The following is a 17,995-nucleotide window of genomic DNA, read 5'->3' as shown; positions in this document are numbered from 1 at the left end:
ATATATATATATATATATATATATATATATATATATATATATATATATATATAATAATAATAATATTAAATGAAGTATTAAAATGATAAATGATAAATAAAATGAAATATTTCTATTGTTATTACTTATTTAATGTATTAAATATAATTATAATTTTACATTATATTACAAAATGTAATTTTTTACATTATATGACAAAATGTATATGCTTCCAAATTATTAAAATACTATGCTATTATTATTCTAAAATAATATGTAAACACATAAATATAAATAATCTTATATGTAAAATAATACAAATTAAATAGAGATATATTAATATATTAAATAATAATAATAATAATAAAGTATCTACATCAAACTACAAGACTACTAATTTATTTTACCCCAAAACATTATGAATTTAAATTACTGTGTACAATTTTATAATGTTGAAAAGTGAAAAATTAAGTAGAATTCACTTTAAGAATTCATCTTTTTACTCAACAAACTATAGGGCAGCTATAGAAATGAGAAAACTGAGGCATTGCTATAGAAATCCAATCCAACAGACAGGAAGTGTGTGGCCAAGCAGTTGAGTTGAGAACATACCCGTGTGGAGTCGTTGATCTCCATCTGGGCCAGCAGCTTGCCGTTGATGCTGAAGTTGCAGAACTGACCCCTGTCATAGTAGATGATGCAGTGACCCTCACTGGACACTGAGATCAGGCGGGGAAGCACACAGCTGTCGGGACCCTCCAGAGCCCTCAGAAGATCCCCAGTGATGGTGTGGACCAGACACGGCCCCTCTGACAAACAGACGTGTCTGATAAGAGACGCTCTAGTGGAATCACACACTGCCTCTTCACTTCATATCCCACAATGCTCCTCTCTCACTCACCTTTTGCTCCACTGATTACAATTCCCAGCTCAGCACACACTGACACACACACCACCTCATAGTCATGACCGGTCAGAACCGCACGGGGAGCTGGGTAATCACCTGCAAATGAGCACAGGAAACACACACACACACACACACACATTTCCCAGCAGTAAACATCAGCACAACAACACGAGACATACAGCAGAAAAATACATATAAAAATTAATATAGGATTTTAATATAGGAGGTGTTCTAACCAGACTTTTAGGATTTTGTCTCAAGGCTCTCAAAATATAAAATTAACAATAAGAATATTATATGACAGAAAAATTTACCAAATTTTAAAATACAGAAAATACAGAAGCTTAGACTTTCAGGATTTTTACTTTTAGGATTTTTAATATTAAGAGAAATAAAAAATAAGTTAAAAACAAAAATAGAAAAAATATGCATATACATAGATAGATAGATCGATAAATAGAAGCAAAATAAAAGATTATCATTAGTGGACTGTTAGGATTTTTAAATATAAAATGATGATGATGATAACTATAACAGAATTTTAAATACTTTCAAAGAAATAAATTAAATAAATTAAAAACATAAATAGAAAAAAATAGAAGCATTCTCATTAGTCTTAGACTTTTAGGATTTTTAAATACAAAATAAATAAATAATAATAATAATAATAGATGACAAAAAATTGTTAAAATAAAATAAAATAGAAAATACAGAAGCATAGACTTTTAGGATTTTGAATATTAAGAAAAAATGAAAATACGTTAAAAACAAAAATAGAAAAAAAAACATTATAGATAGATAAATAGAAGCAAAATATAAGATTCTCATTAGTGGTCTAAGACTGTTAGGATTTTTATATATAAAATGATGATAATAATAGATCAAACTAAAATTTTAATAATTTCATCAAATAAATTAAAAACATGAATAGGAAAACAATAGAAGCATTCTCATTAGTCTTAGGCTTTTGAAATACAAAACAATAATAATAGTAATAGTAATAATAATAATAAATTATAAAGAACTTTTTTTTTTTTTAAATGAAAAGATAAATGGGAAAAAATATAAGCATTCTCACTAGTTGTCTCTTACTTTTGGATCCATTTAAATACAATTAATGATTTATTAAACCGCTATTAAAGCAACTTGTTTTGCATTAGCTGAATCTTGCGATGAATCAAAACCAATCAATCTGTTTCTGCCTGGAAGGTAATCCAGTAAGAATACAACACAGACAATATAACCGATGTGAGGAAACCACAATAAAGCAGGCCAAGAGAACATCTGCTTCAGGAGGCGTCCCCTCCAAATGATCACCGGCAGGACCCCCACACCCTGTCACATGATGGATGAGAGGGAGGGAAGAGGTGAAATGAGGTCATTTAAAGACACCTGTGGTACCTCAGCACCAGCTGGATGGCTCGCTGAACTGCCATGAAAGGACTCTCAGAAAACTCATTTAAAATCTGCCTCTAAACAAACACAGCAATCGAGATGTGATATGAACAGTGTGGAATACATCCCCATCCCTTTCACATCTACATTTTGCCTATTATAAGGTCCACTGCTGTGCTGCAATTTCCAAAGTAGATCATTTGAGAAATAACAGGTAGAATCATTAAACTGCTCGGCCTCCTGGGTCTGTAGCATCACGCTTGAAGACTCACAATTCAAGCGTAAGGAAAACGGGGCCTGCGGTGTAATTAGCTTGATTTCTGCAGTGAGGAAGCAAAACAGTAATTATTAGCCGGGGGGATCAACATTATGTTTCCAGATGGATTAAACATTGCTTTCGGAGCGGGTGTGTGTGTGTGTGTTTCGATGGTTTAAAGGATTAGTTTATCCAAAATTGAAAATTGTGTCATCATTTACTTGTGCTCATGTTCTAAACACATTTGCCTCTCTTCTGTGGAACACAAAAGAAGGAATCTAAATAATATGCTGCTCACACTTCTCTCTGCTGTTACAATGAATAACATAAGCAGTCAAGACTCAAAAAGGATGCAAAAGCACCACACAAAGTAGTAAATAATACAATAAAGATATCAAATAATATAAAAGTAGTCATGTCAGTTTGTAAGTAATATAATATTTAATAGCATTAATTGAGTGATGAACAGGACTAAATTTGCAGTGCTGTTCAAAAGTTTGGGGTTGGTTAGATTTATTATTATTATTTGAAATAAGTCTCATGCTCACCAAGGCACAGTAAAAACTGTAAAAACAATAATATTGTATAATGCTAAATTTCTCTCACAACTCATCTCTTGGGCGAGTCAATAAGCAAATTTTCTTTTTTAGGTGAACTATTCCTTCAGGTTTAGTTGCTACTCACTGTTGTTAGGGTTGTCTCCTATGATATGGTGCCGCCCACTCCAGTACCAGAGCAACAGAGTGGCATCTCTGGATCCCGACACAATGTAGCAGTCACCACCGATGTAAGACTCTGAGCGTGCCAGACATGTGACCACGTCCCAGTGACCGAACACTATCTGAGTGAGCTTGCCTGCAAACAAACATACAGCATTTACCTTTTGTCCTTCATAATTCAAAGCTCAAATATGTTGGTCGGATCAATAAACATTAATACAGTATCTTGGCCACTCATTTCAATGTAATGAAAGTGTTTGTGGAATGTATCCAAAATTACAAAAAGAACAATAAAAGTATCACAAGAGTGAACTATAAGAGTCTTTCGATGTTTCATGAGGGTTCTAGAAAGAAATGGATTTGTGAGCAAAATATTTGAATGAATCAGTTGACCCGGTTCAAATAAACAATCTAAATGATTAATTCATGATTCAAAGTTCAACTCTGATCCTGACCTGACCTATGGCTTCAGAAGTATAACATACAGTACAAGTCATATGGACTACCTTCAGGATACTTTGATTTAAGGTGAGTAAACGATGACAAAATGTAACATTGTGAGTGAATAATTCCCTTAACGTCCAGTGAGTGCGTCTTACCTGTGTCTGAAGAGTAAACACGGAAACTCTTGTCCCAGAAACCACACACCAGGATGTAGCGGTTATCAGCCGTCACCACAAAACACTGAGTGTTGATCTGAATGCTCTGGTCAACCAGGTCAGTGATTTGTCGTTTGTTTGTGCTTGAGTTGTTAGCTGGAAGAGACATGTTTACAGAGTACCTTTTGTCCCTCATAATTCAAAGCTCAAATATGTTGGTCGGACCAATAAACATTAATACAGTATCTTGGCCACTCATTTCAATGTAATGAAAGTGTTTGTGGAATGTATCCAAAATTACAAAAAGAACAAAAAAAGTATCACAAAAGTGAACTATAAGAGTCTTTCGATGTTTCATGAGGGTTCTAGAAAGAAATGGATTTGTGAGCAAAATATTTGAATGAATCAGTTGACCCGGTTCAAATAAACAATCTAAATGATTGATTCATGATTCAAAGTTCAACTCTGATCCTGACCTGACCTATGGCTTCAGAAGTATAACATACAGTACAAGTCATATGGACTACCTTCAGGATACTTTGATTTAAGGTGAGTAAACGATGACAAAATGTAACATTGTGAGTGAATAATTCCCTTAACGTCCAGTGAGTGCGTCTTACCTGTGTCTGAAGAGTAAACACGGAAACTCTTGTCCCAGAAACCACACACCAGGATGTAGCGGTTATCAGCCGTCACCACAAAACACTGAGTGTTGATCTGAATGCTCTGGTCAACCAGGTCAGTGATTTGTCGTTTGTTTGTGCTTGAGTTGTTAGCTGGAAGAGACATGTTTACAGAGCTCCTTCAAACATAATGCTTGGAATTGAGGTTCATCAGACCAGAGAATCTTGTTTCTCACAGTCTGAGGGTCGTTTAGGTGCTTTTTTGCAAATTCCAAGTGTGTTTTCGTGTGAAGAGAGGATTAAGTCTGGCCACACCGGCATTAAGCACAGATCAGTGGAGTGTTGCAGTGATGTTTGTCCTTCTGTGGGTTTCTCCTATCTCCACATAAGATCATGGAGCTCAGCTAGAATGACCATCAGCTTCTTGGTCACCACTCAAACCAAAGCCCTTCTCCATCAGTTGCTCAGTTTGGCTGAGTGACCAGCTCTTGTAAGATTGCAAATTCCAAGTGTGTTTTCGTGTGAAGGGAGGATTAAGTCTGGCCACACCGGCATTAAGCACAGATCAGTGGAGTATTGCAGTGATGTTTGTCCTTCTGTGGGTTTCTCCTATCTCCACATAAGATCATGGAGCTCAGCTAGACCTCTCCAGTGTCAGGCAGGCCTGAGCTATAGCACCCTTGAGGCAGGCCTACAGGCACAGACCGCCATTTTCACTCAGTGTGGTGGCCTTATTATGTTCATTATTTGGTGGGACCAACACACACTCACGGCTGGAGAGGGCTGGTCCTGCAGCTGCAGCCATTAGTAGTGTGAGAGAGCGAGGTTGCCACGTTTGGTCCTGACATCACTATGTGTTGCTGTGACAGCTGGGGAGGTGTGAAGCGAAAGGAGAGGCCGTGATAGGCTAATTTAGCCCGTCGCCACGGCGCCCGACCTCTGACCCGCAGGTGAGGGGGGCTCCGGGGGAACGGCTAGTTGGGTAATGTTGTTCACACATGGCCAAGTGGTAACATGTGGAGTGTAGCTGCTTTTTGTTGCCGTTTTTTTTTTGATTTGCAGGTGAAATCAAGCTATTAGCTTGTTAGCTAGTACACACAGTCTCACCCACGGTGTTATGCCAGCGGTTGACGGCGAAGAGCCGGCTGCAGGTGATGGTGACGACGGCGGGGAGGGTCAGGTGCGGCAGTGTGTTGGCGGCCACGTGAGTGACGGGAGAATTGGAGGGAAACTTTAGCACCATGATGACATCCTGCTGCATCTGATCCTTAAACATGAGCGGACTCTGCGGAAGGAAACACTGTTGAACAGAGAAAGCAAAGGAAGAGAAGGATGGAAAAGAGGGGGGAGGGAGAAATAGACGAGGAGAGGTTGTTAGCAAAGAGGAAAGATGTAAAAAAAAAAAAGAGCTGGAAAACAGAGGATAGACTGTGTGTGGTAGTTTAGGAGGAGAGTCGGGGAGAAGATATATATATTTATATATAGTTCAAAAGTCTGTAAGATTTTTTTAAGTCTATTATGTTCACCAAGGCTGCATTTTTATTTGATCAACAATACAGTAAAAGAAGTAATATTGTGAAATATTGTTATTTTAAATATTTTAAAATATCTATATTTTATAATATATTTAAATATTTAATTTTTTTTAATTATCCCTATGATGGCAAAGTGGAATTTTCAGCATCAATACTTCTGTGTCATGATCCTCCAGAAATCTCACTAAAATGCTGATTTGCTGCTCTAGGAACACATCTTACTATCAATGTTGAAAAAAAAATATTTGTAATATTTTTGTGGAAACGGTGATACATCTTACGATTCTTTAATGAAAAAGAGCTCAAAAAAGAAAAGTATTTCTTTTAAAAAGAATATTTTTGTAATAAACAAAGTCTACTGTCATTTTTGATCAGGGGCGTAGTCATCATTTCAGAAGTGAGGGGGACAGAAATGTCAAATGCTGATTGATTGATTGATTTATGACTAACTGACAAAAAAAATAAATTTTCTTATCTCTTACTTTTAATTGGCTAAGAAACTTCAACACTCTGCTGGACAATAACCAATAATCTATATTGTATAATATTTTTGCCTATATTTTTCTAATTGCAATTTTATGATTGGTTTATATACTACAAACACTTTTTCCATTTTTAATCACAGAATAAGGCAGAAAATATAATTCATAGTTTCTGTGCTGTAATAAATGATATGTCAATTAGCACTGCATTATTCATATACTTCATTTATTTATTATACCTGATGACTTGAAAAAAACACATAAACCATATATTGTCGCAATTGTGCATTTATTGTCTTCACGTTTCATCGTCAAAACGTTTATGTACTTTCTATGAGGCTTAGCTCCAGGGATTGCTAGATGCCTTTGTCAGAAGTCATTATTGCTTCTTTGAGTCCGTTTTGGATTTTCAGTGCGAGAACGCCCTCTGGCTTTGAGTGAGAATGAAACATACAGTGCAGGAGAGTGTTTAGCGCTCCATAATGTTCACATCATTTTGTTTACGAATAAGTATATAAGTACTCGACAACGAACAACTACTCAAAACAATGTGACTATCTAGTCTCTTTGAATTTAAATCTAGATTTATTCGCACTGGCTCTTGAAAAACTCTTGCCGAAAAAAGTGCAAGGGACGAATTTACGTTTCATTAAAAGTGGGAGGATGAAAAAAAAAATCTTACTGACCCCAAAAATATAGTAAAATATAATAAAATAATATAGTCTGGATAAAAACACTTTAAACTGACGTTACAGTGGTGAAAATCTGCAATCTGCGATAATTTCAAAAACTTGTTTTACTCTGATTTGAGGAGCATTTTATTATAGACATCTTTGGCAACCAGAAACTTTGACGGTGAAACTTCTAGCAGTAGGCTGCACACAGTTACTTAGAAATATAAACAAGCGTTAATTATAAAACTTGTATTGACAGCATTACAACATTCACTTTGTAAACTCCAGTCTGGTTGTTATGACAGATGCTTGATTGAGATGGGAATGATTAGTATTGAAGTGTGAGGACTTATATGGCCAGTAGAGAGCACTGTTCTCCTGACACAACTCTAGTCTCTGTGATGGAGTTGTGAGCTCCTGTAAGTATGGCAGGTCTGTGTGTCATGTATTTGTGTTAGGGCATGTGTGTGGCTCTGTGAAGGTTGTTGTACATAGAACCAGTGACTCCCTGGAAGTAGCAGCAAGTGGGTGTAAGTAAGGAGAACACTACAAACTGGATATCACCTACAGTAAAATTACAAAGAGGAAATCAATAGAAATGGCCTGGATTTGTTTATGAGTGTGTGTGTATGTGTGTGTGTGTGTGTGTGTGTGTGTATATATATATATATATATATATATATATATATAATTAATTTTTTTGTTTTTTTTAAATAATTTTAAAATAATAGAACTGCTCCTTTTTTGGTTTTCATCAAAAAAACGATTTACTTTGGCCTTACCAACACTACATATGAGAGGAAGCAAAAAGCAAATCATTATTGCATTGCTCGGGTTGTGTGTTCACTTCTTCAATAATACGTTAAAACCAGTGATTAAGCATTTTGTCCCTGGAAAGAGTTCATTTTTACTGGAAAAAATTCTAACGCAGTTAAATTAATAGATCTGAAATGTAGTTACAATAGCACTAACTATTTTTAACACATCACACTGCAGATTGAACTAAACTTCAACATGGCTGCTGCAAAAGTTCTGGACATATAGATGAGAGACTGTTGTGCTGGGTTTTGGGGAACGGTCCGAAGGTCAGGCATCACTGCCCTTGTTCAAAATAATAACTTCCCTACTGCCGGCCAGAAAAAAAAACACAACAAATACGCACACACTGATTTTATTACACACTCTGACACACGCTGTTCTCACCAGGTGCATGGCGGAGCTACGGGGAGGATGTGGCTCGATGAGCAACTGAGATGGCGTCTGTCCAACACTTTGGATCTGAGCCTCGGTGGCCTGCAGCAAAAGAGAGAGAAAGATACAGAGGAAAGAGAGGAAGAGATAGACAGAGAGAGAGAGAGAGAGAGAGAGAGAGAGAGAGCGGGCTGTCAGTATTGATACACATCAAAGTGATGGGTCAATGCGTTACTTGACAATGCAAGCAAACCCACTTCAGGCCAGTCTTGTTGTGGAGGGGTTGGTTAGTGACCCTGAGTGGGTGAGTAAGTTCCAAAACCCACACCAAACTACCCCCACCCTGCCCCCTTCAAAGCCTGCAGAGTCATCCAAGTGTTAGTATGGATGAGACAAGCCTTTCCTTATTAACATGCTTCAGTTAACCGTTCCCATTTCCAGGAGCAGGGTCCCCGTACAACCCCCCTTCGGCAAGCAGACGTTAACCTGGACTGACACACAGCCAGGACTGCGGCAGAACCCTCCCTCTTAGATGTTATTGTGCCCGAGACAAAGGGCAGAAAGAGCACACACACACACACACACACACACACACTGACTCTAACAATATACAATAGGAACAGGACTATTAATAATAGTACTAATACTAATGATGCATTAAAGATCACAAACGCGCCACAGGAAAGATAATACTGTAAAGCGAATGATTACATCCTTTTTTGAGTCTAAAGCACACTTATAAATCATTATGATGTAATTTATATTTAGGCATTTAGCAGATGCTTTATCGAAGGCAACTTACAAATGAAGAACATCAGATGTTTGAAGAGCTAGTTGTACAGAGGCTGGAGTAGAAGCTGTATAAAATAAATGTACAAAAATAATCATATACTATATAATAATTAGTGTATATATGTATATATACATGTATATATTTCAGAAAAATATGTTATGTTTATATATTCAATTTTATGAATATAAATATATACATGTAAATATTTTCAAAATATATACTGTATGTGTGCGTATTTATATATACATAATAAATATACACAGTACACACACATATATTATGTAAACAAAGACTTTTATTTTGGATGCGATTAATCGCGATTAATCATTTGACAGCACTAATAATAATCTTATAAGCACTATATACTGTAGACAATTCTAATAATCCTTATTCACAAGTCTGTCAATGTTAATTGTCAATTCTTGCAAAAATCACTTGAATTTGGAATTAAAAATGTAGAATCTGACATTTACATTTCTCAGATTTTAATGCATTTCAAAAGTATCATAGCTTCCAACTCGTAGCTTCACATGAAACTGTTAAATTCATAATTGGGCAACTGACATAAATTACAAAGTTTGGGGTAATACACGCACACACACACACACACACACACACAGGTTTGTTTTTATGGTTTATGGGGACTCTCCATAGGCGTAATGGTTTTTATACTGTACAAACCATATTTTCTATTGCCCTACACCAACCCTACCCCTAAACCTACCCCTCACAGGAAACTTTCTGCATTTTTAGATTTTCAAAAAAACTAATTCTGAATTATTTATAAGCCTTTTGAATTACGGGGACACTGAAAATGTCCTCATAAAACACCTTCTCGTTGTAATACCTATGTCATACCCATGTTATTATACAAATTTGTGTCCTCATAAACCACATAAACATGCACACACACACACACACACACACACACACATGTATTCAGCAAAGATGCATTAAATTGATAAAGTGACGGTAATGACATTTATAATGTTACAAATATTCTATTTAAAGTAAATGGTGATCTTTTGAAGTTTCTATTCATCAAATAATCATGTAAAAAAGATATCACGGTTTCCACAAAAAATATTAATCTGTGCATCTGTTTCAACACTGATAATAATAAGAAATGTTTCTTGAGCAGCAAATTTGAATGATTTCTGAAGGAACATGTGACACTGAAGACTGGAGTAATGACTGCTGAAAATACATTTTAATGTATATTTATATAGAAAATAGTCGAGTCGAATTGTAATAATATTTTACAATATTACTGCATTTTTGATCAAATAAATGCAGAATTGGCATGAGACTTCTTTTAAAAACATTTTAAAAACCTTACTAACTCAAAACTTTCCAACAGTATTCGGGAATTTGACATGTGCTACAGTATAACATGTTTTAAACCCTTTAAAAAAAGTTTACTTGACCTAATGTTACTATTACACAATAAGATTTACTTTAGCCTTTTATATGATATGAGCCATAAACTCAGATGAAGAGTAAAAAATAATTGAAGAAAGGACAGAAACCCATTCATCCCTCACGCTATGTAACGCTGACAGACGCATGTCGCCGTGTGTTGGTTATTGATAGGCTGTGTGTTTGTGTATGTGTGTGGAGAGTGTGCGTGTGTGCCACTGTGCACGGTAGCATTGACAGACACCTACAAGCTCCCCTCGGCTGTTCTGAGGCTCTGATCCCATCAATCTTTCCTTCCCGCATGGAGCGCCTCCCACAGTCTAACAGAACAGCTCGCCCTCAGCGCTCTGAAGCCTGGATGCTTGTGTCAGATCAAACGTCTGCTTTATCCATGTCACCACACCGGCCAGATCTGCATGTTAAACCTGTCACATGATCTGCACTGCAAAAAATGATTTTCTTACTTAGTACGTCGTGTCTTCCAGTAAAGATATCTACAGTAAACATGCCTAAATCAAGATACACTTAAGAATACAAATAGACTTAAGATATTATGTCTTGTCTGAAAAATTTAGCAAAATTAAGAAAAAAAAAAAAAGTTATTTTATGCTAAAAACAAGAAAAACATCTGCAAAAGGAGTAAGAAAAGTAAACTTAATTCAAAGGGAAAACAAGATTTTTTTTATGCAAAAAAGGAGAGAGAGAGAGAGAGATAGAGAGGGAGAGAAAGAAAAGAAGGGGAAATTTTATATTTTTAAGATATATTTTTCTTATAATATCTTATGTCATTCTGCTTTTCAAGTCTTGATTTAAGAATGTTTAGATATGTACTGTAAAATAAGACACTATTATTTTTTTTTTGCAGTTTACACGATTAGAACTGGAACCATTCGGAATTCGAAACTCTAAATTCAAAAATGTGAATGTTGCATTCACAATGTTTATATTAGTGCTGTCAAATGATTTATCGCGATTTGCATAATATATGCATGTGTTCTGTATATATAAATACGCACACATACAGTATATATTTTGAAAATATTTACATGTCTATATTTATATTCATATAATTTATATTATAAATAAATATATTTAATATATGAACAAAAATATTTTTCTGAAATATATACATGCATGTGTGTGTATTATATACATAATAAATATACACAGCACACATACATATATTATGTAAACAAAAGCTTTTATTTTGGATGTGATTAATCGCGGTTAATCGTTTGACAGCACTAGTTTATATAGATTACAGTTTAAAGAAATGTGTAATATTACATGACTTCTAACTTTCTTATTGTTTTTTATTCTTCATTTTCCAAAGATTTTCACTTTAAAGTTACCACTAAATAAATAAACAAAAATCTTAATTCATATTAGTCTAAATTTGTTCTCAATACATATCCTATTTCACTTACAGAATTAAAATGGTGTGCAAATGATTTTTCACACTGACTTCAAAGCACATTGAAAGCAGTGAAACAAACCTGCAGAATGATAATCATTAGTGCAACTGAGATGAGAGGAACCGAGGATAGTAGCTCTCACTGAAATATTTCAAATAGGAACAGATCATCAAACTTAAACGATATCATCTTGGCCTGACCCTGGTGGCAAATTCAGCACAAGCAGAGCTCTCACGACTCAGCGCAATCACATTTGGTAACAATTAAATGTCAGTCTGTGCTGCTTTACGATGCTGTCTGTCAAATAATAATGCGCTCACATTATAGCTATTTTAGGTTCGACTCAGGAACAGGGGTCACAATGTCTGCTCAAATAATGTAATCTGATCTGAAGATCTGAGAGAAACAGGCAGCCATGTGGAAAGTATCACTATATTTCTGCCTTCCAACAGTGAGGGAAAAATTCCTTCTAAAAGTCAAGAAATATGAATATAAATGGTCCATATCAAGAACAATATATATACAGTACCGCTCAAAAGTTTGGGGTCAGTTTAATTTTTTAATGTTCTTAATTTTTTAATGGAACAAAGTCTCTTATGATCTTCAAGGCTGCATTTATTTAATTATAAATACAGTAAAAATGAGAGTAAATGTAAAATAACCATTTTCCATATTATTATACTTTAAAATGTAATTTATTCCTGGCCAAGCTGAATTTTTAGTAGCCATTTCTTCAGTCTTCAGTGTCACATTCATTCTAATATGTTGCCTTGGTGCTCAAAAAACATTTCCTATTATTATCAATGTTGAAACCAGTTGTGCTGCTTAATATTTTCATGGAAACCGTAATACATTTGATACAACCAAAATACAAGTATTATTAAACTGAATGTAATGTAATATATATATATATATTTTTTTTCCTGACCCTTACTATTATATCTCAGAATTAAATATCAGCACTTTAACATCCAGAATGTAATGTCCAGAAAAACATCCTGAATTTATAGCAACTGTACCTTGTTATACATCCAGTTCTGAGAGGTTATGTCTAGAGTCAAAGCTGACGCTAAGGTTATATGAGGGACACATCCTTTAAATCACCTCAATGTTGTCAACAGACCCACAGTGTCAACTGGTTGGAGAAAAACACTTTATCACAAACAGAAATCTGTAACCCTTAACTGGAAGTTCATTACTATAATCCACTTTAAGCCCCTGCTCTTTACGGCTGATAAGAAACACCTCTTGCATAAGCTGTACGCTGATTGTCTCCGCCAGAGGTATAAGCCGCCACGCTTAGATGGACATAAAACATCCATCAGGACCTGTGACATGTCAATCACAGCTTCATCTTTGGGTCAGGATGTGCAAGTATGTCAAAGCTCTGATGTTCATCTCAGGCTCTTATAGAGAACCATAATGATTTTTCAGGTTGTGAGTTTAGTGATGGGATGTTTAACAAATAAAAAGAGCTAAAACGTAGGCCTTTTATATGTTCCTGTAGGCCTGTGTGGAATAAAGCGCCTTAAGACCAAGGCTGATGAGGCTAAAACGTCATTTCACAAACAAGTTCTTACCACAAACCTATTCACACCATATTTGATGCTAAGTCATTCTCTTAAAAATGTTCAGTTATAAATTAAATAATAATAATCATATTAAAATAAATATAAACAGACTCCAATAAAGTACTAAAATATAATAATAATACAATGAATAATAATAATAATAATAATTCTAAAATAAGTATAATAATTCAGACTTGGAAATAGGGGGTTTACATCTATTATTTTAAATACGAAAAAATGCACCTTACTCTTGTCTTTTCTTACACTGACATGCTCTATTCATTTGTGAACGTATAATTAAAATGCTTATTAGTGGCGGATAATAATTCACAAGCAGTGCTATTATGTTTACATGCAATACATATCTGAATCAAAAGATTGCTGGCATGTTCTTCATCCGTAAACGCTGTTTTTCCTGTGACACAACCCTGCCAACTAGAGTCCTGTGACTCCATCATCAACTGCTGCCATTTTCATTTGACTCTGGAACGAGTTATGATCCCTAACTCCAGAGTTTGACATTTTAAGGCTGTAATTGCAGTGCTTAATGTCAGAGCTGTGGATGCACCTGTCACTGGAGAATGAATCAATAGCCTGAAGGTGACAGTCACATTTCTGAGCAAGATACTATGAGCTGTCCTCCCTCTCCGGTTGAGACCGAGAGACCTTAGAAGCGGTAGTGAATATAGCACACTTGAGGTTAGTTGACTTTCTCTGTGAAGTTATTCCTTTAATATTTTGAGCCCAAGGGCCATTGGTTAACTAGCAAAAACTCCTTCATGCATTTAACAAGTCAAGTTGAGGTCAGCTTTCCTCAAGTGTCTGAATGCCAGTTGCCAGGTGCTTGGATGACATAAAAAGCAATATAGAATTTATTAATATACTGAATGGAACATAAAGGCTTCTCAAACTCCAGAACTGACAAATAAAAGCTGGTTTTCTGGCTCTTCCGAGGCTAACAAACCTTGCTGTCACTCAGCTACCATTGCTCTGGACTGCTTGTGAAGAACACGGCCACATGAAAGAAACATAATTGCTATTGTCTGGAATGTAGAGCCGAATGATGAAAAGCAAAGCTTTCTCCATATTGTTTGATAATTAGCCCCCCTGTTCCGTGAGTGATTTGCATAGTGGTCACTTGACAAATAAAGGCAGTCCTGGAAGTGACAGTATATAAATGACTTGTTTTGCAGACAGCAGATGGTGGGTATCACAGGGAGCGGGAGAGATAGAGGGAATGAGAGCGAGAAAAAGAGGAGGAAAGGAGGGAGGAATGGGGTACATACGGCTGCAAACACGCTGCCTACCAGCTGCTGCTGTTCAACTGGAGTCATATCCACATATCCACTGGAGTCATTTTCAAAACTTCCACCAGTCAATAAAGAGTATTGTGTGGAAAATCAATAACATTGATTTACATTGTAATTGAGTGATGAATTCAATTTTAGTAGGTAACCGGAAAATAAATAAATACTACTATTTCATGTCAAATAGTGTTTTTAGATTAGTCTACTGAATCCTTAAAACTAAAACTTTTAAACTTTGTTTTTCGCTAACTGAAATAAAGCTGAGAATTTTAATATTATATGAAAAACATACACTTGTTGCCTTGCCAGCTAACTAAAATAAGGTCAAGTTAAAGTACTAAAATGACTAAAACTAAAACCTAAATAAAATCAATTAAAGCTAAATAAACAGTTACAGCATATGACGGAATTGCTAAAATTTTAAATAAATAAATTGCAAAAAATAAAAATATAAGCCGTTTCAAAATATTAATAAAATACTATAATTGCATACACTAAAACCATTTGGCGTGGAAACAATTTTCACTCAGAAATTGCCAGTAAATAAGAAATAAAATAAATAAAAACAGTTACAAAGAAATGGCAAGTAACACATTAAATTAAACATTAGGGGTGTGACGAGATCTCGCGAGATGAGAACGTGACGATATCCTTGCGCAGACCTTTCAGATATATTTGCATTACACTGGCTCGTTCACAAGTGGTGGTATGTAAGATATTTTATGTTCACATCAGGCAAGTGGCCGCATGATAAGAGGGAAAATTACACAGTGTAGTCTTTATCCAGTCATAAAAACAGAATTCACAGTTTAACGCGGAATGTCACGGAATTTGTAAAATTTTGAATGAATTAATCAAAAGTAGGTCATTACACTTCAATCAAATCAGGATATGGACTAGTATCTGTAAATATTAAGCCGCAAAAGTCGATTTAAATATGAATCCTGCATGTTCTGCATGTCTTTGTTAATGAATGGCGTAGATGCGCGGTTTCATTTACTACACACATTCTGAAGCGCGCCTGACACTTGCTGTGATTTCAGCGTCTGCCATCTCACTAAATGAGGACGTAAACAAATGAACAACATCTCCAGAACTGCTCTGAGAGTCACTTCATGAGCATGTTAGCGTTTGATTTGAGTTAAACTAGCGTCATATCTCATACACAGAACTGTAAAGGTATTCACGGTAACCCATCAAAATAAAAGTCCGGTTTGATTTGAAGACATTGTGCCTATAACTATTTTTCAGTAGAATGTACATAGCCTACTACTGCTATACCACTACTGCTACTAAAATGAAACAAACATTATTTTTTTAAGGAATAATCACACAAAACATTTCTTCCAATTAATTTTAATAGTAAATCCCCTTTGTTTGCCATAAAATCTTGCTTGCTTAATTTTCAATAATTAAAAGATAAATGATAAATTAAATTAATGTTTTATGCCTTCATTTGATAACCAGAAAAATGTAAATATACAACACAGAATTTCTGAGGGGGAGAAAAATTCATAAGGCTACTTTAAGAAAAAAATGAATAAATTAAGTTGTTTTATGCAGTCAAATAATTAGGCATGCTAAAACACAGAATTTGGTAACAATAAAAAAATATAAATAATATGGTGAGAAAAAAATAAAACATTTCATAGGGCCCTAAACATGTAATTTTTGCTAAACTTTTAACAAATTGATGTGAAAATGTATAAGTTTCATGATTTTAATTAATAAGACATGCTTTTTAATGAATACATTTTTATTTAACTATTAAAAAGAAGTTGAGAAAAATTTAAACGAAAAAAAAAAAGGAATTTGGGAAAAAATAAAACAGATTTCATAGGGCCCTAACTATCCCTCAGCCTTGCCACGCCCCCCAGTTTGGGAACCACTGCTTTATTCTTTTAAATGGATACATTATTCTTGTTTATTATATATTTTTTTATTAAAGTGGAAATCAGTTTACTAAATAATGTAAACTTGACTGACTGCTTCACTTCCACTTTAAAGGGATATTTATGTTGTTTATTATTTATATTTAGAATTTTTGTGCAATTACTTGCCCGTCAGTTGAGTTTGTGGCAAAACATTTAGCTGTGTTTACATATATATATATTAGTGCTGTCAAACGATTGATCGCGATTAATCGCATCCAAAATAAAAGTTTTTGTTTACGTAATACATAATATATATATATATATACTGTATATATCATATCATCATATAGTGAGATGGCAGAACCGATTAATCGATAAAATATATATATATATATATATAAGACAAAACACACTCTTATAATTTGTTTTATTTTCATTTTTTTTTCACCATGTACAAATAATACTAAAATAATGCTCACTATTTATGCTATGGACATATCTCAAATTAAGTGGTTTATTGTGGAAAAGATTGCTACTACTTCTCTATATGATCAGATTTACAAATTTTTGCCTGGTGGATGATAAAACAAGCTGAAAATGTTTTTTACATTGATGAAGGCTCAGAATAGCATAGAGACCTGGCATGTGATGGTGATTTTGCATGGGCAAAAACCACTTTCATAAATCTGTCTGATGCCTTTATTGGCACAGACATAATAAACTGTACCTTTAAGTAAAGTATTTATTTGTACCTACAGTTTAATGGTTACTACCTTTTACTTCGCAGACGATCCAAATCACATGAGTAAGCAGTCTGAGTTCCCTTTCAGTCGGTCACTCTCGACGTCACGTCGGAGGACCGACGAATTGGGGTCTCGCTTAGAGGGACCAATCTACTTCGAGTGTAAACTAAACGAGCCAATGCACATTGGCATGCGATTATTGCATCCAGCTGCTGCTGATCACAGCGTGAGTATAAGTAGGCAGCAGGTGCAGCGCATATTCAGCTTTTCGCTTCGGAGCCGAGCGATCACATCGTTCTGCTCCTGACTACTCTACTGAGAGAAAAGACTGAACGAGTTCAGCGCGCTCTTGGAGAGCTCTTCGTGTTGGCGGACGGCGCTTCAGCGGTGGTGGTTTCCCGTGTCGAGTGGGTTGCACACATCAGGCTGCACTACCCCCTGTTTGTGTTGCAGATGATCATCTCCCCTGTGCGCCTCAGCACGCTAAAAGAGCTTTTTCCCCTAAAAGAGCAA

At 35.2% G+C, this 17,995-nt stretch overlaps 1 pseudogene; it reads right to left on the bottom strand.

The window, feature by feature from the left end:
- LOC107587887 (neurobeachin-like) overlaps positions 1–17,995 on the bottom strand; it is a 258,279-nt pseudogene that overhangs the window by 2,638 nt on the left and 237,646 nt on the right.

The sequence above is a fragment of the Sinocyclocheilus grahami genome, unplaced genomic scaffold (genome assembly GCF_001515645.1).
Source record: "Sinocyclocheilus grahami isolate Dianchi unplaced genomic scaffold, SAMN03320097.WGS_v1.1 scaffold6.1, whole genome shotgun sequence".
Lineage (NCBI taxonomy): Eukaryota > Metazoa > Chordata > Actinopteri > Cypriniformes > Cyprinidae > Sinocyclocheilus > Sinocyclocheilus grahami.
Note: the sequence above shows the minus strand (reverse complement) of the source record. Positions and strands in the feature narration are given on the sequence as shown.